Source organism: Phyllobates terribilis, unplaced genomic scaffold (genome assembly GCF_046119375.1).
Source record: "Phyllobates terribilis strain yellow unplaced genomic scaffold, ASM4611937v1 Scaffold_14__1_contigs__length_39327217, whole genome shotgun sequence".
Lineage (NCBI taxonomy): Eukaryota > Metazoa > Chordata > Amphibia > Anura > Dendrobatidae > Phyllobates > Phyllobates terribilis.
This window is the reverse complement of record NW_027362774.1, coordinates 5765790-5790997: the sequence shown is the minus strand read 5'-3', so window position 1 is coordinate 5790997 and position 25208 is coordinate 5765790.

Sequence of the window (25208 nt, the reverse complement as noted above, 5' to 3'; positions counted from 1 at the left end):
TGCATCTACCTCTGAAAAAATATTTGGCCTTCTAGTAGTGTGTCGGACTTTCTCTATTAGTCCATCTATACTGACCTCCATCAGGTTGCAAATTAAAAATAATTTTTATCTGCATCTACAGTACCTCTGAAAAAATATTTGGGCTTCTAGCTGTGTGCGGGACTTGTTGTATTAGTCCATCTATACTGACCTCCATCAGGTTGCAAACTGAATATATTTTTTTCTGCATCTACCTCTGAAAAAATATTGGGCTTCTAGCTGTGTGTGGGTCTTGTTCTATTAATCCATCTATACTGACCTCCATCAGGTTGCAAACTGAATATATTTTTTTCTGCATCTACCTCTGAAAAAATATTTGGCCTTCTAGTAGTGTGTCGGACTTTCTCTATTAGTCCATCTATACTGACCTCCATCAGGTTGCAAATTCAAAATAATTTTTTTCTGCATCTAACCCAGCCAATAGTTTTGGCCTAATACCACAGTTTGGCCACTCAGCTCTGCTCGGTTACCATCCATTGTTTTTTTGTGCAAACAACTCCAGAGTTGTGAATTAGTTAACCACCAAAATGAGTGGAAAAAGGCCTGCTGCTGGTGGAAAGGGGAATAGGCGTGTTGGGAAGGGGAAAAAAGGTTGTGTCCGTGGGGTAGGTGTTAAAGCAACAGTAACATCTGCAGAAGAAAGACCATCTTCCAGCCAAACTAAAATGTCTACTTCTTTTAGCGGACAATGTGATAAGATCCCTTTCTTACGGCCACGCCAATCGCTACAAATTCCAGATGAGGCACAAAAACAGCAGGTGCTTCAACGGATATCAAGTGCTCCTTTAAGTGGGCTCTCCTCCACATCAACTTCAACATCACAAATACTCCAGTCCTCAAAGGTGTCACCCAAATCGCACTTGCTTCCTCACAGCTCCCAAATCTCCAGCTGCCCGTCTGAGTATGAGGTAGAACAGATGGTTGAGTCTGCAGAGCTGTTTACTCATACTATAGCCTGGGAATCAGAGGTCGACTCCAGCGCTTCTGTGAATCCAGACGAGGAAATGATCTGCACTGATGCCCAGAATCTTTATGAGTCGGATCCAGGACCAGACGCAGAAGGTTCTGACCATAATGTAGACCCTCATTCCCAAACTGTAACTCCTGTTGGTGGAGACAATGAGGAAGACGATGATAAGACTCAAATACCTGATTGGAGCGACAACTTTAGTTTTTTGTCAGGGCAGGAACAGGTTGGCTCTGAGGCCGACGGGTGTGATAACGCACAGGGTGATGATGATGAGGTTGGAGATCCCACTTACTGTCAACCCACAGTCAGCCAAGAGATGAGGTCAGCAGAGGAGGTGGAGGAAGATGCTAGTGACGACGAGGTCAGGTTGCGCCTTCCTGGACAGAGACGTAGTACTGGAAGCACGTCAACAACTGCATCCTCAAACACAACTCTGCCTCTCACCACAAGTCGTGGTGGCTCTTCAGGTCGCATGGGTGCTAAGCCTTGCATAGCCTGGGCATTTTTTCAGATCGATAAAGATGACCCAACTCGTGTTATCTGTAACATTTGTCAGCAAAAGCTAAGTAGAGGCCAAAAAATACATAGTTTGAGTACTTCATGCATGAACCGGCACATGGACATGAAGCATAAGTTGCAGTGGGAAGCTCAGTGTGCTACAATGCGGCCTAGCCGGCCGGGCCAACCACCGTCTGCCATATCTTGTGCATCCGCGGCCTCTTCATCCTCTGTGACTGGGGGGACAGCAGTCACACCTGTTTTGGGGCGCAGACCTGCCACCTCTTTACCCGCAACAGCCAGCGTGATTGGCAGGTCATCATTTTCTTTGGAGGTGGTAACACCAGCTGGTGTTGAGCGCTGTCCGACATCGATAGCACCACCTTTGGATGAAGGCAACCTAACATGTCCGCCTGCATCTTCCTCACAGACCGGCAGTTTGCCGGGGACACCCTTATCAACCCCGTCTAAGCACAATAGCCAGCCCTCGGTCCCTCAGATGTGGACAAGTAAAAGACCATTTCCTCCTAGCCATGAGAAAGCTAAGAGGTTGAATTTCACCATCTGCAAGCTCTTGGCTACAGAAATGCTGCCTTTCCGCCTGGTGGACACAGAGGATTTTCGAGACCTTATGTCCGTCGCAGTGCCCCAGTACCAGATGCCCAGTCGGCACTACTTCTCAAAGAAAGGTGTGCCTGCGCTCCACCAGCATGTCGCACACAACATCACCGCTTCTTTGAGAAACTCTGTGTGTGACAGGGTGCATTTCACCACAGACACTTGGACGAGTAGGCATGGACAGGGGCGTTACATGTCGCTGACTGGGCACTGGGTAACTATGGTGACAGCAGGACAAGGGGCTGCTGTCCAAGTCTTGCCGTCCCCACGAGTTGTGCGTCAATCCTCTTTATGTCAAAGTTCCTCCACTGCTTCTGCCTCCTCAACCTCCTCTCGGTCTTCCACCTGCACCCAAAGCCTGTCTGGTCATGCCACAAGCTTTCTAACTGCGCAGAAGGGATCCTGCACACCTCCTTACTATGCTGGCAGTAGGGCTCAACGTCATCAGGCGGTTTTTACATTGAAATGTCTGGGAAATGTGAGTCACACAGCTGAGGAGTTGTGGTCAGCTCTGGAGAACCAATTTCATGAATGGTTGTCTCCACTGGACCTGAAACCAGGGAAGGCCGTGTGCGACAATGCTGCAAACCTGGGTGCGGCCCTTCGCCGGGGCAATGTCACACACGTGCCTTGTATGGCTCACGTGTTGAACCTGGTTGTCCAGCAATTTTTAGCCCACTATCCCAGACTAGATGGCCTTCTGCAGAGGGCACGGTCGCTGTGTGCTCACTTCCGCCATTCGCATCCCGCAGCTCAGCGACTTACATCTCTACAGAAGTCGTTGGGCCTGCCACTTCACCGGCTAAAATGCGATGTGCCTACCCGGTGGAATTCAACTCTGCACATGTTGCAGCGACTGTGGCAGCACCGACAAGCCCTGGTGCAATACGTTCTGACGTATAGCCTGGGCCAACGAGATTCAGAGGTGGGGCAAATCACGCTGGAGGAGTGGTCTCAGATCAGGGACCTATGCACCCTTCTGCACAGTTTTGAAATGGCGACGAAGATGTTTAGTGCTGACGATGCCATTATCAGCATGACTATTCCGGTGATTTACATGCTGGAGCACATGTTAAACAGAATTCGGAGTCAGGTGGTGGCACAAGAGGAGGTGGAGGAAGTAGAGGAGGAGGAGTTGTATGCGGAAGGGCTAACATCTGCAAGGTCCAGAAGGTCGGCAGCACCAAGGCGGCAGGCATGTGAGGGTGGGGGAGATGGTTTTACCAGGGCGCATGGTAGCAGCCAAACTAGTGAGGAAGGTGCAGGAGCCCAGGAAGAAGTGGAGGACGAACTGATGGAAGACTCATCAGATGAGGGAGACCTTGATCACATTTCTGTTGTGCGAGGTTGGGGGGAGAGGACAGAGGAAGGAAGCATGATTGTTACCTCGCCACCAACACGACAGGGACTTGGTGCTCCCGGATGCGCAACACACATGAGTGCCTTCTTGCTGCACTACCTGCAACATGACCCTCGAATTGTGAGAATTAGAAATAATCCTGACTACTGGGTTGCCACACTGTTAGATCCCCGGTACAAAAGTAAATTTGCAGAAATTATTCCTGCCATAGAAAGGGATGCACGCATGCAGGAGTATCAGCAGAGACTGTTGCAGAATCTTACATGTGCTTTTCCACAAAATACCAGTGGTGCACGTAGTGAATCTCACAGTTCCAACTTGCCAACCGTGGGACCGTCAAGTGTTCAGCACTCAAACCGTAACAGAACCACAGTATCTGCTGGTAACATCAATTTTGCGGAATCATTTCACCACTTTTTTAGCCCATCCTTTGCAAGGCCACAGGAGACAAGAAGTCTGACACATAGTCAGCGCCTAGAGACGATGGTACAGGAGTATCTCCAAGTAAACATTGAAGCCACGACTGTGTCACTGGACCCTTGCTCTTTTTGGGCTTCCAATCTGGATAAATGGCCGGAGCTAGCCACTTACGCCTTGGAGATCTTGTCATGCCCCGCAGCCAGCGTTCTGTCTGAACGTGTGTTCAGCGCTGCTGGTGGTGTGCTGACAGATAAGTGCACGCGGCTCTCCACTGATAATGTAGACAGACTCACGTTCATAAAGATGAACAAATCATGGATCCGAAACGACTTTTCTACCCCTGTGTCATCCTGGGGAGAGTAAAAGCTTGATGATTGGTTAAAATCACCCTACCAACCGTTTTAAGCTTTCAAATTACTAATCATGTTTATCTGTATCTTGACTGGAAAATAATTTGGGCTTTGTAGCAGTGTGCAGCACTGATCCTATTAGGCCATCTATAATAAGCTCCACCAGATTTAAAATTAAAAATAATTTTTAGCTGCATCTAGCCCGGAAAATAATTTTGGGGCTCCGAGATGCGCAAGACACATAAGTGCCTTCTTGCTGCACTACCTGCAGCATGACCCTCATATTGTCAGAATTCGAAGTAATCATGACTACTGGGTTGCCACACTCTTAGATCCCCCAAACTTTTCGATCAACCTTTTCATTTTAATAAAGACCAAAAAAATGGTCATTTTTGAAATTATAAGCATTAGCAGGTTGTTAGAAACTGAAATCAAACAGTTTTCAGCTCAAAACTTTATTCTAGGTGATGTTACATTTTCACATAGGACCCCTTGTTCGAAAGGAGCTTCTGAACTCTCTCGTCCATTGAATTTGTCAGGTTTTGGATGGTTTCTGCTTCAATTGTTTTGCATGAGGACAGAATACCCTCCCAGAGCTGTTGCTTAGATGTGAACTGCCTCCCGCCATCATAGACACTCCTTTTAATGATGCTCCAAAGGTTCTGAATGGGGTAGAGGTCAGGGGAGCATGGGGGTCACACCATAAGTTTGTCCCCTTTTATGCCCATATCAGCCAGAGATGCAGATGTTTTATGTGCAGCATGAGATGGTGCATTATCATGCAGAAAAATGATCTTGCTGTGAAATACACGGTTCTTCTTCTTGAACCATGGCAGGAAGTGCTGTTTGAGAAAATCCACATACATTATGGAGTTCATCTTTAGCGCCTTCAGGGATCCTAAAGGGGCTGACAATCTCTCTCCCCATGATTCCTGCCCAAAACATTACTCCACCTCCTCCTTGTTGGCGCTGTAGCCGTGTTTGCGTGGGGTGTCCATCAACCAGCCATCCTCCACTCCATCCATCTGGACCATCGAGCGCTGCATGGCACTCATCCGTGAACAAAACAGTTTTGAAATCAGTCTTCATGTAATGTTTGGCCCACTGGAGCCGTTTCTGCTTGTGTGAAGTGGATAGAGGAGGTCGACAGGATGGCGTATGCACAGCTGCAAACCTCTGAAGGACCCTGCATCTTGTTGTTCGTGGGACGTTGGAGGCACAAGCAGCTTCAAAAACTTGTCTGCTGCTATGACAAGGCTTTTTTGCCGCTGCTCTTTCAACCTGACGTAATTGCCTGTAGGAAAGAGTCCTCAACTTGCCCTTATCAGCACGCACACGTGTGTACTGTGAATCAGCTACATACTTCTTGATTGCCAAGACACTTCATCCTGATCATCGCACAATGTTGATTGTAGTCATGCCTTGACCTAAACACTCCACAATTTGTTGCTTCTCAGCAGCCGACACATCCTTTTTCTTTCCCATTTTGGCAGAAAATGTAGGCTGCTTAATAATGTGAGAGAGCCTTCTTAAGTAGTCTTGCCTTTCATTGGACACACCTGCCAAACTAATTAGCACAGGTGTCTGCAATTGCTTACAGTGATATAAAGAGCCCTGACACACATCACCATCAATGAGTTTAACTGACAAACAAACAAATTCTTCCCTTATCACTCCTAAACACTTTTTGCATAATAATTTGGAACGCGGTGTACATGTGCTTTTCCACAAAACACCAGCGGTTCACGTAGTGAATCTTACAGTTCTAACTTGCCAACCGTGGTCTGTATGGAGTTGTTCAATAAAGGGCCCAAAATTAAGATAACATAGATGGGAGAGGTCTCTATGAATAGGAATTCCTAAGTATTTGATACCCTGTGAGGGCCAGGCAAAGGGAAAGTTGGACTGGATGGAATCCTATATGGATTTGGGGAGGGAGACATCGAGGGCCTCAGACTTCGCTGCATTGATTTTAAAATTTTACCATGTAACAAAGTGATCTATTTCAGCCATAACAGCATGGATGGATATATGTGATTGAGTGATATATACTAGGACATCATCAGCAAATAGAGAGCACTTGTACTCGGTGCCTCCCACCTCAATCCACCTAATATTGGGGTTATGGCGAATTGATGAGAGCAGGTGCTCCGTCACTAGGATGTATAAGAGAGGGGACAGAGGACATCCCTGCCTTGTCCCATTGGTGATTGTGAAAGGTGATGAAAATGTTCTGACGCACCCCCTGGGCCTTGGGACACCCGGAGCCGGACCCTTTTTGGTGGATGCTGGTGGTTGTAGTCTTCGTGGCGGCGACCCGGTTCCGTGGCTCAGGGCGGTCAAACCAGTGGCGGAACTATTTATGTGGTTTTGATGTTTAAATGTCCGACTACGCCACCCGTGGATTGCGGTCAGAGTGAACCGCCGCTACAGGGCAGACCGCTGAGGCTGGTGTTGTGGGTGCAGCAGAGCGTAGCATAACTCCCCACGGGAGGAGTATAGCCTCAGGGCAGTGTATGCGGAGGATGGGGGTGATGGTGCAGGGCAGCAGCAGTAACGACACGGAGTCAGTGATGCAGTCCAGGGCCTTTACTCACAGTTCTTATTATCCAGACCACGTCTGCAGGTAACGGCTGCCCACGTCGTACTGTGCTCACCAGGTGAGGGGCTCAGACAACTCCCAGATAACTTTGGAGCACTTCACAGGACCCCCTTTGTGTGTCCTTTGTCTGGCCTTTCTTACCAACACTTCTGTCCGGCTGCCTCGGGCCTCCTCTTGGTAAACTTGGCGCCAGTTTCCCTGACCCTATGTGGTGCCTTCCTAGCGGGTGTAGCGAGGGGCTGTGCCACATAAAATGTCAGAGCCTCCGGTTTCTAGCTGAGGGTCGTTTCCTGCCTCCACTAGTTCGGGGACCGGTCTCCCCCTTTGGCCTGACCCCTCCACGCAGGTGGATTCGGGCGTGCGGTGGCGACTCGCCCGTCCGCACCCCTGGGATCCCTTCATTCCTCGTTCCTGGAGCCTTCTCCTCTCCTCTTCCTTCCTTCTCCCTCTTCCAGGCCTGGGCCTCTGTTACTAGGCCCGCCTCCGGAGCAGAGCTCATGCAGAGCCCCTGCTCCCTGCCACTTCTGCTCAGACTTCTCTGCACTGAACTAAGATGGTGCCCACCTTTTATACTCCCTTCTCAATGCACCCAGGAACTGCTTCCTCCCTGCTCCTGCACTACAGGGTTCCCCTTCCTCAGTGTTCCCTCCCCCCACTCCAGCCAGGGACAGGGACTGTCGTGCCCATCTCAGGGGCATATTGGTCGTCCTGCCCCACGGCAATGTGGTGTAATGCATGCAGGTGTCGGGTCCTGATCCACACTCCATCCTTACCTGAGAGTGAGATATCACACCTCTGGGTGAGGTGCAATACGTCTGTAGCAACCGAGCCCTCAGGGTGCTACAGTTCCATTTATCTTCAGCCTAGGTGACGTATTGCGATACAGGGCCGTGATTTTGGCTATAAAAGGGTCCCCTAGACCCCTACCCCAAGCTTTTTAAGAGAATCATATATGGCGTGCCAGGAGACTCTATGGAATGCTTTCTCAGCATCCAACGAGAGTATCTAATTACAAATTTTTAACTGCATCTAGCCCAGGAAATACTTTGTGTCTAGTAGCAGTGTCTGCTAGTCAGCGGATTATCCCGGCTGTTAAGCAAGCTACACCACCTGTAGTTTTGACACTTAGTTTTTTCAAAGGAAATGCTTCGGGACCACGGGATACTCAGTGAAGAGCATCAGGAGGCACCCCAAGGCATAGGGGCTGGGACTGGCAGTAGGATGCCTTGCGGTGGACAGCCGAGCTCGATCCTTATAAAAGCTTTTTAACTGCAGCAGCTTTAGTGGACGCTACTGGAGCTGGAATTACGCGGCTGCTGGCATGAGACTTGCCCTCCAATAGATCCTTGTAAATGGATTTAAAGTGTATTCATTCAAATTAGAGAGACAATTTAAATTAAAAAGCTTAGAGCTGCCTCCACCACAGGGGGGCTCGCTCGACCCACCAGCGGACAGGCACCAGTATTGGGAGAGGGGGGCTGGCCATCAGGGTTCACCGCGGCTCTGGCACAAACCCGGCGACACGGAGGTGGCACGGGCAGGAGCGGACTGGCCGTGTCGGCTTCTCACTTTTTGGATTTTAGAGGGGCATGACATGCCTATATCTGTGTCTCCCCCTCCTTTTACTCCTCCACCTCTTTTATTTTCGCATGACTATATGTACTTGTCACTTTTCCATGTGTTAGTTGTGTCTTCTGAGCAGTTTGTCAGCTTTTGGACACCTTTGAAGGTGTTTTCTATGTGTTTCTATGTGTTTTTGTTTGCCTGCCATTGGTTTTAACGGTGTTCGAAGGTGTTCGACGAACAGTTCGACGAACAGTTCGGCGAACACACGGGTGTTCGACGAACCGAACCGAACTCGAACACTACGGGGGTGGCTCAACACTACTCCTGTGTCGTCAGATGGGGTTTGCGCCATTAAATATCTTGGCAGTGATTAATCTTCCAGACAGACAGGGATATGATGTCAGTTTTAAAATCATGCCTGATCTGGACAGATTCTGGGCTAATTTCCCTAAGTTCAGGGACACGGATGGATGGAACAAATTTATCTTTGTTCCCATTTCCAGGCCAGATACAGTCACTGTAAATATCATCTTCTGGAATGAGGCTGTTACCCCGCAGGACATTGTGGTGTGGCTCCGGAGGCATTGTGACCTCGTCTCTGACCTCACCAAGAATCGTGACGTTGATGGTATCTGGACGGGAGGGTGGAAGGTCCTGGTGAAGCTGCGCCAGTGTAACAATGTCACTGCCCACTTACCCAACTCCTTCTTCATTGGGCGGGAGAAAGGTGTTTGCTTCTATCCTGGGCAGCCTCGTAAATGTTTTAAATGTGGCAAGGCGGGTCACCTGGCAAATTCCTGTGCTGTGGTCAAGTGCAGTCTGTGCGGGGAAGTCGGCCATGTAGCTGCAGACAGCCAGAATATAAGGTGTAACCTGTGTGGGAAGATCGGCCACCCTCACAAGGACTGTCCCGATGCTTGGCATAACATCTGCAGGGACTTTCCTGATGAGGATTTGGTGGTAGGAGCAGAGGCTCAGGAGGAGGAGGCCTTAATGTCAGGGGAGATACTCACTAGATCAGAGGTCCACCAAGGGTCAGACCATGTAACACCAGAGCAGCAGTGTGAAGAGGGTGCACAGGGGAGCATGGAGGTTGTCCTTCAAGGTCAGCCGCCCCAAGAGGCCTGCACATCTGTATCACCATCTCTACCTGATAATAGTAACAGCAAGCAGACCAAAAGGAGGAAAAAAGACACGTCCTCCCGTAAACCCGAGGAACAATATGATGCTGACCATAAAGCCAAGAAAAAAGTCAGCAGTGGTGTTGGTGTGATGGTCGTATCTAACAGATATGAAGTTCTATCTGAGTCAGATGGAGATGTTGATCAGGAATTGAAAAGAATAGAGGCCGAGTGTGAGAGGGAAACAGAAGACCCTCCGCCTACAAAGCGGAAACCCTTACCTATAGACTCTAATGTAGCGTCAGACATGGAGACCAGTAGTGGACAGAACACCTCTGAGTTATGATGACGGGTTCTACTTCTCTGCTCCTCTTATACTGTGTTCTTATGGCCGGATTTTCCCTAAAATTTACATCAAGTAATGTGAACAGCATTAAGGTGAGGAGGACGAGACATGCGGTGTATGACCATCTGAGATACCTTGATGCAGATGTCTTTTTCCTACAGGAAACAAGATTGACATCTCTGGGGCTTATGAGAGAGGCTGAGAGGGAATGGAGATCTGGTCCGTCATTCTGGTCACTGGCTGTGGAGCCTTATGCCGGGGTCGCTATCCTGTTTAACACCAATAATGTGACTTTACATAGAATGACGGAGGTGGTTATGGGAAGGTGTCTGGTCCTGGAAGCCACTGTTTAGGGTAGACGGCTCCGGCTTATTAACATCTATGGGCCTCAGACAGTGACTGACAGGATCCAGCTGTTCAATAATGTGAAGCCATATCTCTTCACCTCTCTCCCGGTGGTGATGGCGGGTGACTTTAATGCCATAATGACATCTGGTGACAGTATCTCAGGCAGGACAGTGACCAGGGATGGCAAAGTCTTAAAAAACATAATTTTGCAGACCGGACTGACTGACGCTTTTACGCAAAGAGGTCGGACGCCAAAATTTACTTACTCATGTTCCAACAGAAGTAGTAGGATAGATTTGGCTTTTGTGAGTCCTACTGAAGTTGTCAGTGCCATCAGTGAGAAAACCGTTCCTTTCTCTGATCACCTTGCCTTGTGTTTCTGCCTGGGGGCCACTAACCGTCCTGACATCGGTAGAGGGTTGTGGAAGCTAAACTCCAGCCTCCTGGATGACATGCATGTTCGGAGTTGTGTCCACTTCCTTTTTCAGGGTCATTTACAGAGGGTAGATTTCTATGACAACATGGCCGACTGGTGGGAGGACGTCAAGGATGATATCAGATCCCTCTTGAAGAGACTGTCAGTTAATAAAGGGAGGAACAGGTACAGCCAGTACCTAAGACTGCGTAAGGAATTGGAGTCACTCTATTCGGCGGGCGGGGATGACAAAGAGAGGATTGACCGGCTGAAATCTGAGATAAGGCAGTATCAGTACAGCAGGTATACCTCCCTGGTTCTTGAGCGGGATTATGGGACCTTGGGGGCACCTGATCCCTTTGAGAATTGCCGGGAGCGGGTGGCTAATAAATTGGTCACAGGTCTCACCAACTCCCAGGGTGTATTGCAGGAATCTCGGGAGGGTATCCTGGGGGTCGTGAGATCTTATTATACTGACTTGTTTCAGAGGAAAGTTTTGGATAAAGACAAGATGGCTCAATTCTTGGAGGCAACTCCAATGCCTGACACTAACGATCTGGACTTTTCTCCTTTGACAGCAGAATTAACGGTGCAGGAAGTTAAGGAGGCCATTAATAAGTTACATCTGAAGAAAGCACCAGGTCCCGATGGCTTAACAGCAGAATTCTATAAGAAATTCAGAGACCTCCTGGCTCCAATTCTTGTAGATGTTTACAAAAATTGTCTAGAAAATCACCTGATGCCTCCATCCATGAGAGTGTCTTCATTAATTCTCCTGTCTAAAGGTAAAGAGCCAAGCGACATCAAGAACTGGAGGCCGATTGCCCCCTTGAATGTAGACAGGAAGATTCTGGCAAAGATCCTGTTTTCTAGGTTAGTTTGTTTGTCCCCGGCACTGTTGGCAGGCTCTCAGTTTGGCACAGTAAAAGGGCGGAATATCTCTGGAGCAGTCATCTCGATACGGGAGATGTTTGAGAGATGTAAAGTTCTGCGGTGTGGGAGATATGTTGTCAGTCTGGACCAGGCTAAAGCCTTTGACAGGGTTGATCACGATTATCTGTGGGCCACTTTGTCAAAGTACGGTGTTCCGGGACAATTCGTGGATTGGCTGAAGACTTTGTATAGAGAGGCGGTGAGCTTTCCTCTGATTAATGGTTGGAAGGGTGATACTTTTGGAGTTGAGGCAGGGGTGAGACAGGGCTGCCCGCTCAGTCCGCTCCTGTATGTTTTTGCCATAGACCCGTTTTTGAGGTCACTACAGGAGTGTGACTTTCAGGGGGTGCCGGTCCCCCACTGCTTGCCTCTGACTGTTGTCGCCTACGCGGATGATGTGACGTTGGTGATATCTGATCCTCATGAGGTGCGGATGTTATCGGCGGCAATCAGAAGCTACTCGGAGGCCTCTGGGTCTCTGGTCAATCTTGAAAAGAGTCAAGCTCTGTGGACATTGGATTCTGAACCAGGCTTTGATCTGCCACAGTTTGCCAAAGCCTCCACCCATATTAAGATCCTAGGGGTTAAATTTGGGAGGGATGATAATGGCAAGCTAAATTGGGAAGAGAAATTGGAAACCGGAAATGCAAAGGTTCAGCGATGGAAGAACTGGAGGCTGACCTACAGAGAAAGGGTCGCTATGTTGAAGACTTACTTGGTTCCCGTCTTCTTGTACGTCTCTGTCATTTTTCCTTTGCCAGAATCTTTCTCGGCGAGGCTCCTCAGCCTGTTCTTCCAACTCTTGTGGGGGAATAGGTTGAATCCAGTAAAAAGAGGGATTACTTACCTGCAGCGGAGAGGGTGGGCTGGATATGCTAAATCCGAGGGTCTTCTTTGACTCCATGTTTCTGAAAGTTAATTTTGGTAACCTGGACTCAAGTGCCCTGTGGGTAAATAGTGTCAGGGATTGGATATTGCCTTTTGCAGAGTCTTGGGTGCGAGGCGGCAGTCTCAAGAGGAGGAGATGGACAGGTGACCACCTCCCCCAGTATCTGGAATATGGTCTCAGGTGTCTGAAGAAGTGGGGAGCAGAGAAGTATGAAATTGAGAATAAGACCAGGAAGGACCTGTATGTCAGGATATGCCGGACTTTCTTTTGTGTGCAGCCTGCACTGAGAGACTGCACAACTACCACCTTGCTGGAAAGTCTGAGGTTTCTCAATGCAGCGAGACTCCCAGCTAAGTTTTTTGACATCGCCTGGCTGTCGCTACATGGAAGACTATATGTTCGGGGTAACCTTAAGTACCTTAGTGTGTCAGATCGAATGTGTCCCCTGGGCTGTCAGCAAGAAGAGACAATGGCACATTTTATAACGGAGTGCTGGGGTGGAAGGAAAATATGGGAAGAAATATCCTGTAAGTTAAAAGTCCCAAGATTGCTGACCCTAAAATACCCAGATATCATCTATGGTGTCCCATCTACTGTAAGTAACATTGACCGGGGGACCATGTATCTGATAATAACAGTCATAAAATACTATCACTGGCATACGAGAACCCGCGTCTCCATCAGCAGTGAACCCTTCCATCATACCGCAGCCGTGAGCCTGATCCTGTCTGAATTGAGGTGTATAAAATGTCTAGAGATCAGGAATAATGGTAAAAACAAAACATTATGGAGGAATGTACACATGGATTAATGTTGATATACAATAACAAATCAATTTTTGTTGGTTAATCGTTTCATTTTATTTTTTTCCTCTCGCCCTATTTCGAGAGCAATGGACTTGAGCTAATTCTACTGTAATATTTTTATGTTATTAGATTTTTATTGTTTTTGTTTCTGCTGAATGATTATGGTTTTGCTTTTGTTTTTTGATCGGATTGTATTGTAATATGTACTGTTTGTTTTTTTACTAATAAAAATTGCCCCCTATGTGCAAGAATATAACTACTATAATACGGCTCCCTATGTACAAGAATATAACTACTATAATACTGCCCCTATGTACAAGAATATAACTACTATAATACTGCCCCTATGTGCAAGAATATAACTACTATCATACTGCCCCTATGTGCAAGAATATAACTACTATAATACTGCTCCCTATGTACAAAAATATAACTACTATAATACTGCTCCCTATGTACAAGAATATACCTACTATAATACTGCTCCTATGTACAAGAATATAACTACTACAATACTGCACTTATGTACAAGAATATAACTACTATAATACTGCCCCCTATGTGCAAAAATATAACTACTATAATACTGCTCCCTATGTACAAGAATATACCTACTATAAAACTGCTCATATGTACAAGAATATAACTACTATAATACTGCTCCTATGTACAAGAATATAACTACTATAATACTGGTCCTATGTACAAGAATATAACTACTATTATACTGGTCCTATGTACAAGAATATAACTACTATAATACTGCTCCTATGTACAAGAATATAACTACTATAATACTGGTCCTATGTACAAGAATATAACTACTATAATACTGCTCCTATGTACAAGAATATAACTACTATAATACTGCCCCCTATGTACAAGAATATAACTACTATAATACTTCCCCCTATGTACAAGAATATAACTACTGTAATACTGCCCCCTATGTACAAGAATATAGCTACTGTAATACTGCCCCTATGTACAAGCATATAACTACTATAATACTGCTCCTATGTACAAGAATATAACTACTATAATACTGCCCCTATGTACAAGAATAAAACTACTATAATACTGCCCCCTATGTACAAAAATATAACTACTATAATACTGCTCCTATGTACAAGAATATAACTACTATAATACTGCCCCTATGTACAAGAATATAACTACTATAATACTGCCCCTATGTACAAGAATATAACTACTATAATACTGCTCCTACGTACAAGAATATAACTACTATAATACTGCTCCCTATGTACAAGAATATAACTAGTATAATACTGCCCCATATGTAAGACAATATAACTACTATAATACTGCTCCTATGTACAAGAATATAACTACTATAATACTGCCCCTATGTACAAGAATATAACTTCTATAATACTGCTCCTATGTACAACAATATAACTGCTATAATACTGTCCCCTATGTACAAGAATATAACTACTATAATACTGCCCATATGTATGAGAATATAACTACTATAATAATGCTTCCTATGTACAAGAATAGAACTACTATAATACTGCTCCTATGTACAAAAATATAACTACTATAATACTGCCCCTATGTACAAGAATATAACTACTATAATACTGCCCATATGTACAAGAATATAACTACTATAATACTGCTCATACATACAAGAATATAACTACTATAATACTTCGCCATATGTACGAGAATATAACTACAATAATACTGCTCCTATGTATAAGAATAAAACTACTATAATACTTTCCCCTATGTACAAGAATATAATTACTATAATACTGCCCCCTATGTACAAGAATATAGCTACTATAATACTGCTCCTATGTATAAGAATATAACTACTATAATACTGCTCCTATGTACAAGAATATAACTACCATAATACTGCCCCCTATGTACAAGAATATAACTGTTATAATACTGCTCCTATGTACAAGAATATAACTACTATAATACTGCCCCTATGTACAAGAATATAACTACTATAATACTGCCCCCTATGTACAAGAATATAACTGCTATAATACTGCTCCTATGTACAAGAGTATAACTACTATAATTCTGCCCCTATGTACAAGAATATAACTACTCTAATACTGCTCCTATGTACAAGAATATAACTACTATAATACTGCTCCCTATGTACAAGAATATAACTACTATAATACTGCTCCTATGTACAAGAATATAACTACTATAATACTGCTCCTATGTACAAGAATATAAGTACTATAATACTGCCCCTATGTACAAGAATATAACTACTATAATACTGCCCCCTATGTACAAGAATATAAGTACTATAATACTGCTCCTATGTACAAGAATATAAGTACTATAATACTGCTCCCTATGTACAAGAATATAACTACTATAATACTGCTCCTAGGTACAAGAATATAACTACTATAATACTGCCCCCTATGTGCAAGAATATAACTACTATAATACTGCTCCCTATGTACAAGAATATAACTACTATAATACTCCTATGTACAAGAATATAACTACTATAATACTGCCCCTATGTGCAAGAATATAACTACTATAATACTGCCCCTATGTACAAGAATATAACTACTATAATACTGCCCCTATGTACAAGAATATAACTACTATAATACTGCTCCTATGTACAAGAATATAACTACTATAATACTGCCCCCTATGTGCAAGAATATAACTACTATAATACTGCTCCTATGTACAAGAATATAACTACTATAATACTGCTCCTATGTACAAGAATATAACTACTATAATACTGCTTCTATGTACAAGAATATAACTACTATAATACTGCCCCCTATGTACAAGAATATAACTGCTATAATACTGCTCCTATGTACAAGAATATAACTACTATAATACTGCTCCTATATACAAGAATATAACTACTATAATACTGCCCCTATGTACAAGAATATAACTACTATAATACTGCTCCTATGTACAAGAATATAACTACTATAATACTGCTCCTATGTACAAGAATATAACTACTATAATACTGCTCCTATGTACAAGAATATAACTACTATAATACTGCTCCTATGTACAAGAATATAACTACTATAATACTGCCCCCTATGTACAAGAATATAACTACTATAATACTGCCCACTATGTACAAGAATATAATTACTATAATACTGCCCCTATGTATAAGAATATAACTACTATAATACTGCTCCTATATACAAGAATATAACTACTATAATACTGCTCCTATGTACAAGAATATAACTACTATAATACTGCCCCCTATGTACAAGAATATAACTACTATAATACTCCTCCTATGTACAAGAATATAACTACTATAATACTGCTCATATGTACAAGAATATAACTACTATAATACTGCCCCCTATGTACAAGAATATAACTACTATAATACTGCCCCCTATGTACAAGAATATAGCTACTGTAATACTGCTCCTATGTACAAGCATATAACTACTATAATACTGCTCCTATGTACAAGAATATAAATACTATAATACTGCCCCCAAGCTGTGAGGTTGTGTTTTGTAGCTCTCCTCATGTCTGGAGCAAGCCCAGGGCGGGGCCCCCCTGGGCGGGGAAGCTCCCCAGGCAAGGCCCAGGCTTCTCGGCCTACACTGGGACAAGGCTCCCAGGCTACTTCCAATGGGAATAATACACCCAGAGTCACTGTGAGACCTGTGACGGCAGCACAAAGCTCCAGCAAGAAAGAAGGAGATAAAGAATCTGTGTGTAAAGTTTTGGGAGGAAAACCAGCTCCAAGTGCAGCAAAGAAGCCAGAAGTGAGTAAAGAAATGCAGCAAAGTGTGAAGCTTTGTAATCCACCTAGTGGAAGTCCAGTCCGTGCACAGCCCCAGCCGGCAGCTCAGCCTCCATCACCATCAGGTGTGCAGCTCAGCTCTCCAGTCCGTGCACAGCCCCAGCCGGCAGCTCAGCCTCCATCACCATCAGGTGTGCAGCTCAGCTCTCCAGTCCGTGCACAGCCCCAGCCGGCAGCTCAGCCTCCATCACCATCAGGTGTGCAGCTCAGCTCTCCAGTCTGCAGACAGAGAAGGACGTCTCTGGAGAAACAAACCCTCCAGGAAAATCTCCAGCAGCAGCATGTGGTGTCCGGCATGGTGAATTCAGGTCGCACGAGGTCGCAGTCTGGTGTCAGCGGTAAACTTGCCGCAGTGCCTGAATCCAACAAGGTAGCCACAAAAACACCTGTGGTGGACGCAAGGGACAAGTCAGTATTCAGAGTCCCTGACCCTGTGGCCAAGCCTAAATCTGTGGAGACGCAGCGTGCCCCCGAGCTGCAGCTGGCGGAGGAGATACCCGGACTGGTCAGGAAGATGGGTGAGTTGCAGCAGCACAAACAACTGCTGCAGATGCAGATAGACTTTATCTATAATCTAAAAGCAACTAACCCTGAGAGTAACGCTGTATGTGACATGAAACTGAACTCACTTGGTGTAGAGCTGGCGAGTGTGGTGCAGGACATGGACAGTGTGCTGGAAAGCATGGGGCCCCTGAAGGAGACCTACGCAAACCGGGCACGGTTCGCCTCCTATAAGCAGGACTGTGCTGCGGAGTCCGGAACCCCTGATGTGAAGTCAGAGACCACCCCAGCTGCAGGCACGACCGGTGTTACTGACGCACCCCCTGGGCCATGTTCAGGGGATACCCGGAGCCGGATCTCGATGGGGGTAGTAGTCCTTGTGGCGGTGACCCGGTCCGTGCCCAGGGTGTCAAACTAAGTGGCAGTCTATGGCAGTAGATGTTAATTTGATCGACTACGCCACCCATTGAGTGCGGCTTTGAAGCTGCCGCTGCAGAGCAGTCCGCTGAGGCCGGTGGTATATGTGCAGCAGTGATGGTATAACCCCCAACGGGAGGGGTATGGCCTCAGGGCAGCAGGTGTGGATGATGGGTGTAGTTATGTTGTAGAAAGGAGAGTCAGAGACTTGAGGTGCAGTTTCAGGGTTTTTACTCACGGTTGTTTTCTCAGTCACTCTGGCCTTGAGTGACCACCCGAGCCGTGCTGCGTCCACCAGGTCCTGGACTCGGCTAACCCCCAGGCAGTTCTGGAGCGTGGTCCTGAGCTCCCTTTCTCTCTCTCTGTCTCTGGCCATTCCCACCAGGGATCCACCTTTGGCCGGCTCCCTCGGGTCTCTTGGTGGTCAAGCCTCCTCTGGGTTCCCTGACCCTATGCTTGGTGTGCCTTTCTGGTGGATTTGGTGAGGGTCGTGGCAAATCTTGACCACGACCTCCGGTTCCTGGCTGAGGATAAGTGGCCTCCACCAGTTCGGGTTCCGGTACCCGTGTCCGCCAACCCTTCACCCTTTTTGGTCTGATTCTGGGTTCTTAGGGTTCCTTCTGACTCTGCTTCTCTCTGGGTCCTTCTTCCTCCTCTCTCTCTTCAATGCAGGCTTGGCCCTGGAGCTGGGCCCAGCCGGAGCCACAGCTCCCTGTCAGCCCTCCTGGCTGAGCTCCTCTGCTAAAAAGACCCTGTCCTAAGATGGTGCCCACCATATATACTCCCTCTATGTGTGAGCCCAGGTGACTAGCACCCAATGAGCTCCTAGCTTTACCCAGAGTACTTCCCCTATCTGCCCCTACACTACTGGGATGTTCCACCCCCCTCCCACTCCAGCCAGGGACAGACGCTGTCGTACCTGCACATATACTTGGTGGGAGTACCGTAGTTCTGTCCCCCGGAAATGGGATGTATGTAGTGCATGCAGCCTACTGAGCTCAGTCCCACACTCCATCCTTACCCGGGAGTGGAATACCACACCTCTGGTTCGAGGTGCAATACCCCTGTAGCAGCCGAGCCCTCAGGGTGCTACATTCCCCCCTGGTAAATCACAGCACGTCCTCGGGCTGTAAAAGAATAAAATATCCAATAACATACAATTTTTTTTTTTTTTTTTTTTTTAAAACATCATAAACATATAAAACACTATATATATATCAGCAGCATAATACTCTTCATATAAAACTTTTCATTATAAACATTCTTGTTCTCTGGCCACTTGTGCAAATTGTGACCAGTTAAGTGCCACAGTCTCTGGTAGAAAAAACAGTTTCCTATAAAACCAGTAGGGGGCGCTTTAAGAAGCGCAACTATTTACAAGGGATATGGCCGCTCTCAGTCCTCGGTCGGTGGGGAAAAGGGATGGCTGCTCACAGTCCTCAGCCTGTGGGGAGATGGGACACACTGGAACAGTTCACTGGTCCCAACGGGGACTATAATGGTAACAGTTCCTGTACCCTAACGGGTAACTATTTTACAGTTCCATTTACCGTACTTTAGTAGCGGCGTCCTCCTGCTCCTTCCTCCGTGTACCCTTCAGACCCGTCCGGGTCCTCTTGCTCCTCCTGACACCTCAGCTCTTTCTCTGTCAGTCGGTGTACATGAAGGGCATAGGGTCCTTTGGCACATTGGTGCCGGGTGAAGGTGACCTCATCACCCAGGTAAAGGTCACGACCTCTGTGTCCCTCCGGTAGGTGGGACTCGACATCTCTTCTGGTCACGAAGACGTCGCCGGGGGTGTGATGATCTCTGATGAAGCCCCAACCGTGCTGCAGTTGGAATTTGATTACAGTCCCGGTGGCACAGGGACCGTGGGCTGCACGGGGGTTCCTTCGGGTCCGGCTCTTTTGTTCTGCACTCTTTACTTGCAGCCGCTCCTCGCGGACCCGTCTCTCTCTCCGTTCTCGCTCAAAGACTTCCAACTGCTGGCGGCAGCACTCCGCACGCTCAGTTGCGGCCACCCGGGTCTCCTGAGTGAACCCGATGAGGTCTCCTCCTGCAGGGTCCCACTCAAACTGCGCCTCCTCTAACGAGAGCGGGGTCATCTTGACGGGCGCCGGAGCTGGGATTAGGGGCTCATCCAGGGGTCTTTCTTTCCGGAGTCGGGGATGGTGGTACTCCGGTGGCCACGCAAAGGGCTGCCCATCCGGGCAAATATGCTGGGCTAACAAGTCTTCACCCAGGTGCGGCACTGTGGAGGTTGAGGGCGCGGTGGTGGTAGCGGCACCTGGGTTCACCAGGCCTTGCGACCAGGCCTGGGGCACCCTGAAGGTGAAGGGCACCGTGAAGACGGCGGCGCCCGGGTGTACTTGACTTTGCGACCAGGCCGGTGGCTCGGTAGAGGGCGCTGTTGGTACTGCGGCGCCTGGGGGTACTCGGCCCTGCGACCAGGCCGGTGGCGTCTCCTGCTTGGCCGCGCTCAGGGTTGAGGCGCGTGACGTCACAAGGGGCGTGGTCGCGGCTCCTGCTTGGGGCCTAGTCTGGAGCGGTAGCGGTGCGGCAACGGGCACGATCAGTGGGACTTCGGGCTCTGCGACGGGGAGCGGGGGTAGGCTTACGGTGGCTGGGCTCGGGGTAGTAACGTCCCCTTTACTTGCCTCCGTCTCTTCAGCTCCCTCTGCGGCGTCGTCTCCGGCCTCCGTCCCTTCTGCATCCTCTTCAGGGGCAGGCGTGCTCCTCGTTGCGGGTGGTGTGCTCCGCTGGCGGGTTCCAGCCTGCTGGGCCATCTCCCTGCTCCACTCCATCAGCGTTTCTCGCTGCACCTGGGCCATCCTCCGTGCGAGGCCCTCCAGCGCGGTCTGTGCACGCTCCCGGTCTCGGGGGAGCTGTGCCAGGATCTCCACCAGGTCTTGTGGGGTGGTTGCTTGCATCAGGCTCCTGACCACAGGGTCGGTGCTGCCTGCCTCTCCCTCCATCTCCGGGTACGGCTCCTCCAGACTCCTCCAGGCTGCACCCATCTTCTCTGTTTTGTTCTGTATCCGCCCCCATTGAGGGCGGTCCTGGGGCAACTTGGTGATTGTCAGTTCCAGGGGCAGACCCCCCACGCTGATGGACATCTCAATCATTGCAGTCTCTGCTGGTGGGGGCGGTCTTCGTTTTTGGCGCCATTCTTGGTCCTGGCCCACGATGGGAGGTGGCCTCTTGCCACCCTCTGGCACGTCCATAATGGCGTCCGCTCTGCCAGGGCGGGAAATCTTCTCAGATGGCGGGAATCGTCTCCCAGTGGCGGGAAACTCCGTGGATGGCGGGAAAAAGCTGCAGATGGCGGGCAACCGGCGGGAAACGACCCGTGATGGCGTCCGATGGCGGGGACCCTCCGGAATTGGCGGGAGACTTCTTTTTACGGTACAGATAAACTTTTCTTCAGGCACGCAGTACCCGGTGGTTGCGGGCACGTTATCCTGCCGACTACGCCAAAGTTGACGCACCCCCTGGGCCATGTTCAGGGGATACCCGGAGCCGGATCTCGATGGGGGTAGTAGTCCTTGTGGCGGTGACCCGGTCCGTGCCCAGGGTGTCAAACTAAGTGGCAGTCTATGGCAGTAGATGTTAATTTGATCGACTACGCCACCCATTGAGTGCGGCTTTGAAGCCGCCGCTGCAGAGCAGTCCGCTGAGGCCGGTGGTATATGTGCAGCAGTGATGGTATAACCCCCAACGGGAGGGGTATGGCCTCAGGGCAGCAGGTGTGGATGATGGGTGTAGTTATGTTGTAGAAAGGAGAGTCAGAGACTTGAGGTGCAGTTTCAGGGTTTTTACTCACGGTTGTTTTCTCAGTCACTCTGGCCTTGAGTGACCACCCGAGCCGTGCTGCGTCCACCAGGTCCTGGACTCGGCTAACCCCCAGGCAGTTCTGGAGCGTGGTCCTGAGCTCCCTTTCTCTCTCTCTGTCTCTGGCCATTCCCACCAGGGATCCACCTTTGGCCGGCTCCCTCGGGTCTCTTGGTGGTCAAGCCTCCTCTGGGTTCCCTGACCCTATGCTTGGTGTGCCTTTCTGGTGGATTTGGTGAGGGTCGTGGCAAATCTTGACCACGACCTCCGGTTCCTGGCTGAGGATAAGTGGCCTCCACCAGTTCGGGTTCCGGTACCCGTGTCCGCCAACCCTTCACCCTTTTTGGTCTGATTCTGGGTTCTTAGGGTTCCTTCTGACTCTGCTTCTCTCTGGGTCCTTCTTCCTCCTCTCTCTCTTCAATGCAGGCTTGGCCCTGGAGCTGGGCCCAGCCAGAGCCACAGCTCCCTGTCAGCCCTCCTGGCTGAGCTCCTCTGCTAAAAAGACCCTGTCCTAAGATGGTGCCCACCATATATACTCCCTCTATGTGTGAGCCCAGGTGACTAGCACCCAATGAGCTCCTAGCTTTACCCAGAGTACTTCCCCTATCTGCCCCTACACTACTGGGATGTTCCACCCCCCTCCCACTCCAGCCAGGGACAGACGCTGTCGTACCTGCACATATACTTGGTGGGAGTACCGTAGTTCTGTCCCCCGGAAATGGGATGTATGTAGTGCATGCAGCCTACTGAGCTCAGTCCCACACTCCATCCTTACCCGGGAGTGGAATACCACACCTCTGGTTCGAGGTGCAATACCCCTGTAGCAGCCGAGCCCTCAGGGTGCTACATTACAGGCTCCCCGCTTCTGTTTCCAGGTTGGAAAAACACTGCAACAGCAGGCAGCGGCGTGTGAACGGGAGTGTATACCTCAGATTCCAGCAGAGGCACCACAAGTCCCAGAGTGCCCCACACAGGAGCAGGACATTGCATGTGAGACTGTTTGTGCTGATGAGGCCGAGGCTGAAGCACAGACTGGCGCTAATGATGCTGTGCCTATGGGGTCGGGGGCTGGGGGGGATTTACAGGCTGTGATGGACGTAATGCTGTTCATGATAATGTGCATGATATGGGTGATTGTCCCCCTTTACCATCTAGTACACAAGGTGTGACAGCCCCTCCTGCTGCAGACCCTATCCCTGTCAGCCAGCCTAGTGTGACCCGGCAGGTGCCCCCCAGGAATGCCTGGAGCCGCGGCGCTCCGTCTTTCACCTCCTGAGCAGGGTATACGGGCCAGACATTTAGGCGCATAAATGTAGTGCGTTTTAAATTCTTAGGTGCCAAGGAGGATCTACCACAACGCAGGTATGTGGTGAGAGAGCTACTATGCCGCCAGATGGGGTTTGTGCCGACTGAAATCCTGGCGGTAACTAATTTGCAGGACAGGCAGGGCTATGATGTCAGCTTTAAGCTCATGCCTGACCTGGATAGATTCTGGGCCAATTACCCCAAGTTCAGAGAAACTGAAGGCTGGAATAAGTTTATACTGGTTCCCATTTCCAGGCCAGATACCATCACTGTGAATATCACCTTCTGGAATGAGGCCGTTCCCCCACAGGACATCCAGGTGTGGCTCCAGAGACATTGTGACCTCGTCTCTGGACTCACCAAGATCAGAGATGAGGATGGTATCTGGACAACGGGGTGGAAGGTCCAGGAGAAGCTGCGGCAGTATAACAACATCACTGCCCACCTACCCAACTCCTTCTTCATTGGGAGGGAGAAGGGGGCATGTTACTATCCCGGGCAGCCAAGAAAATGCTTTAAATGTGGTAAAACAGGTCATCTGGCTAATGCCTGTACTGTACTAAAGTGCAGCCTGTGTGGGGTAATCGGCCATGTCGCTGCAGACTGCCGGGACGTTAGGTGCAACCTCTGTGGTAAGATGGGCCACCCTCACAGGGACTGTCCAGACGCCTGGCACAATATCTGCAAAGCCTTCCCTGATGAGGATGTGATGGCAGGGGCAGAGGCTCAGGAGGTGGTGGCAGGGGCAGAGGCTCAGGAGGTGGTGGCAAGGGTGCAGGAGGAAGAGGATTTAACTTCAGCAGGGATACTGAATAGCTCAGGTGCCCGCCAGGAGTCCACCCATGTAACACCAGAGCAGCGGGGTACAGAGGGTGCAGAGGGGAACATGGAGGTCGTGCCTCAGGTAGCCCCCCCTTCAGCATCAATGTCTGTATCTGATGACTGGAGCGTAAATCATAATAAAAGAAAGAAAAAGAACACGTCCTCCCGTAAACCTGAGGCAGAATATGACTCTGGTCAGAGTGGTAGTAAGAAGGTCCAGAGTTCTGCAGATGTGATGGTTGTGTCCAACAAATATGGAGTCTTATCTGAGGATAATGATGATGACTATGAGGAAGAGTTGAGGAAAATTGATGCTGAATGTGACAGGGACACAGAGGACCATCCCCCGCCAAAGCGGAAGCCCTTATCTGTGGACCCTCAGGTGGAGGCTGACATGGACACCGGTGGTGGACAGAATATCTCTGATTCACGATGATGGCTGTTACTCTGCTCCTTCTATATTGTGTTGTGATGGCGGGGTTCTCATTAACACTGACATCAAGTAACGTGAATAGTATTAAGGTGAGGAGGACGAGACACGCAGTGTATGAACATCTCAGATACCTGGACACAGATGTCATCTTCCTGCAGGAGACACGACTGACATCTCTGGGGCTTTTGAGAGAGGCAGAGAGGGAATGGCGGTCCGGTCCATCTTTCTGGTCACTGGCTGTGGAGCCTTACGCCGGGGTTGCTATCCTGTTTAACACCCATGATGTGACTGTACATAGGATGACAGAAGTGGTCATGGGAAGGTGTCTGGTCCTGGAAGTCACTATCCATGGTAGGCGACTCCGGCTTATTAACATCTATGGGCCACAGACGGTGACTGACAGGATCCAGCTGTTTAATGACGTCAGGCCTTTCCTCTTCACCTCTCTCCCGGTGGTGATGGCGGGAGACTTTAATGCCATACTGACATCAGGTGACAGCTCCTCAGGTAGGACAGTGACCAGGGACGGCAAGGTCCTACATAACATCATAATGCAGGCAGGACTGACTGACATTTTCACACAGGGAGGTCGTCAGCCAAAATTTACGTATTCTTGTTCCAACAGGAGCAGTAGGATAGATTTTGTTTTTGCGAGTCCTACTGAGGCTGTCAGCTCCCTGAGTGAGAAGGTCGTCCCTTACTCTGACCACCTAGCCTTGTGCTTCTGTCTGGGGACCTCTAACCGCCCGGACATTGGTAGAGGGTTGTGGAAGCTTAATTCCA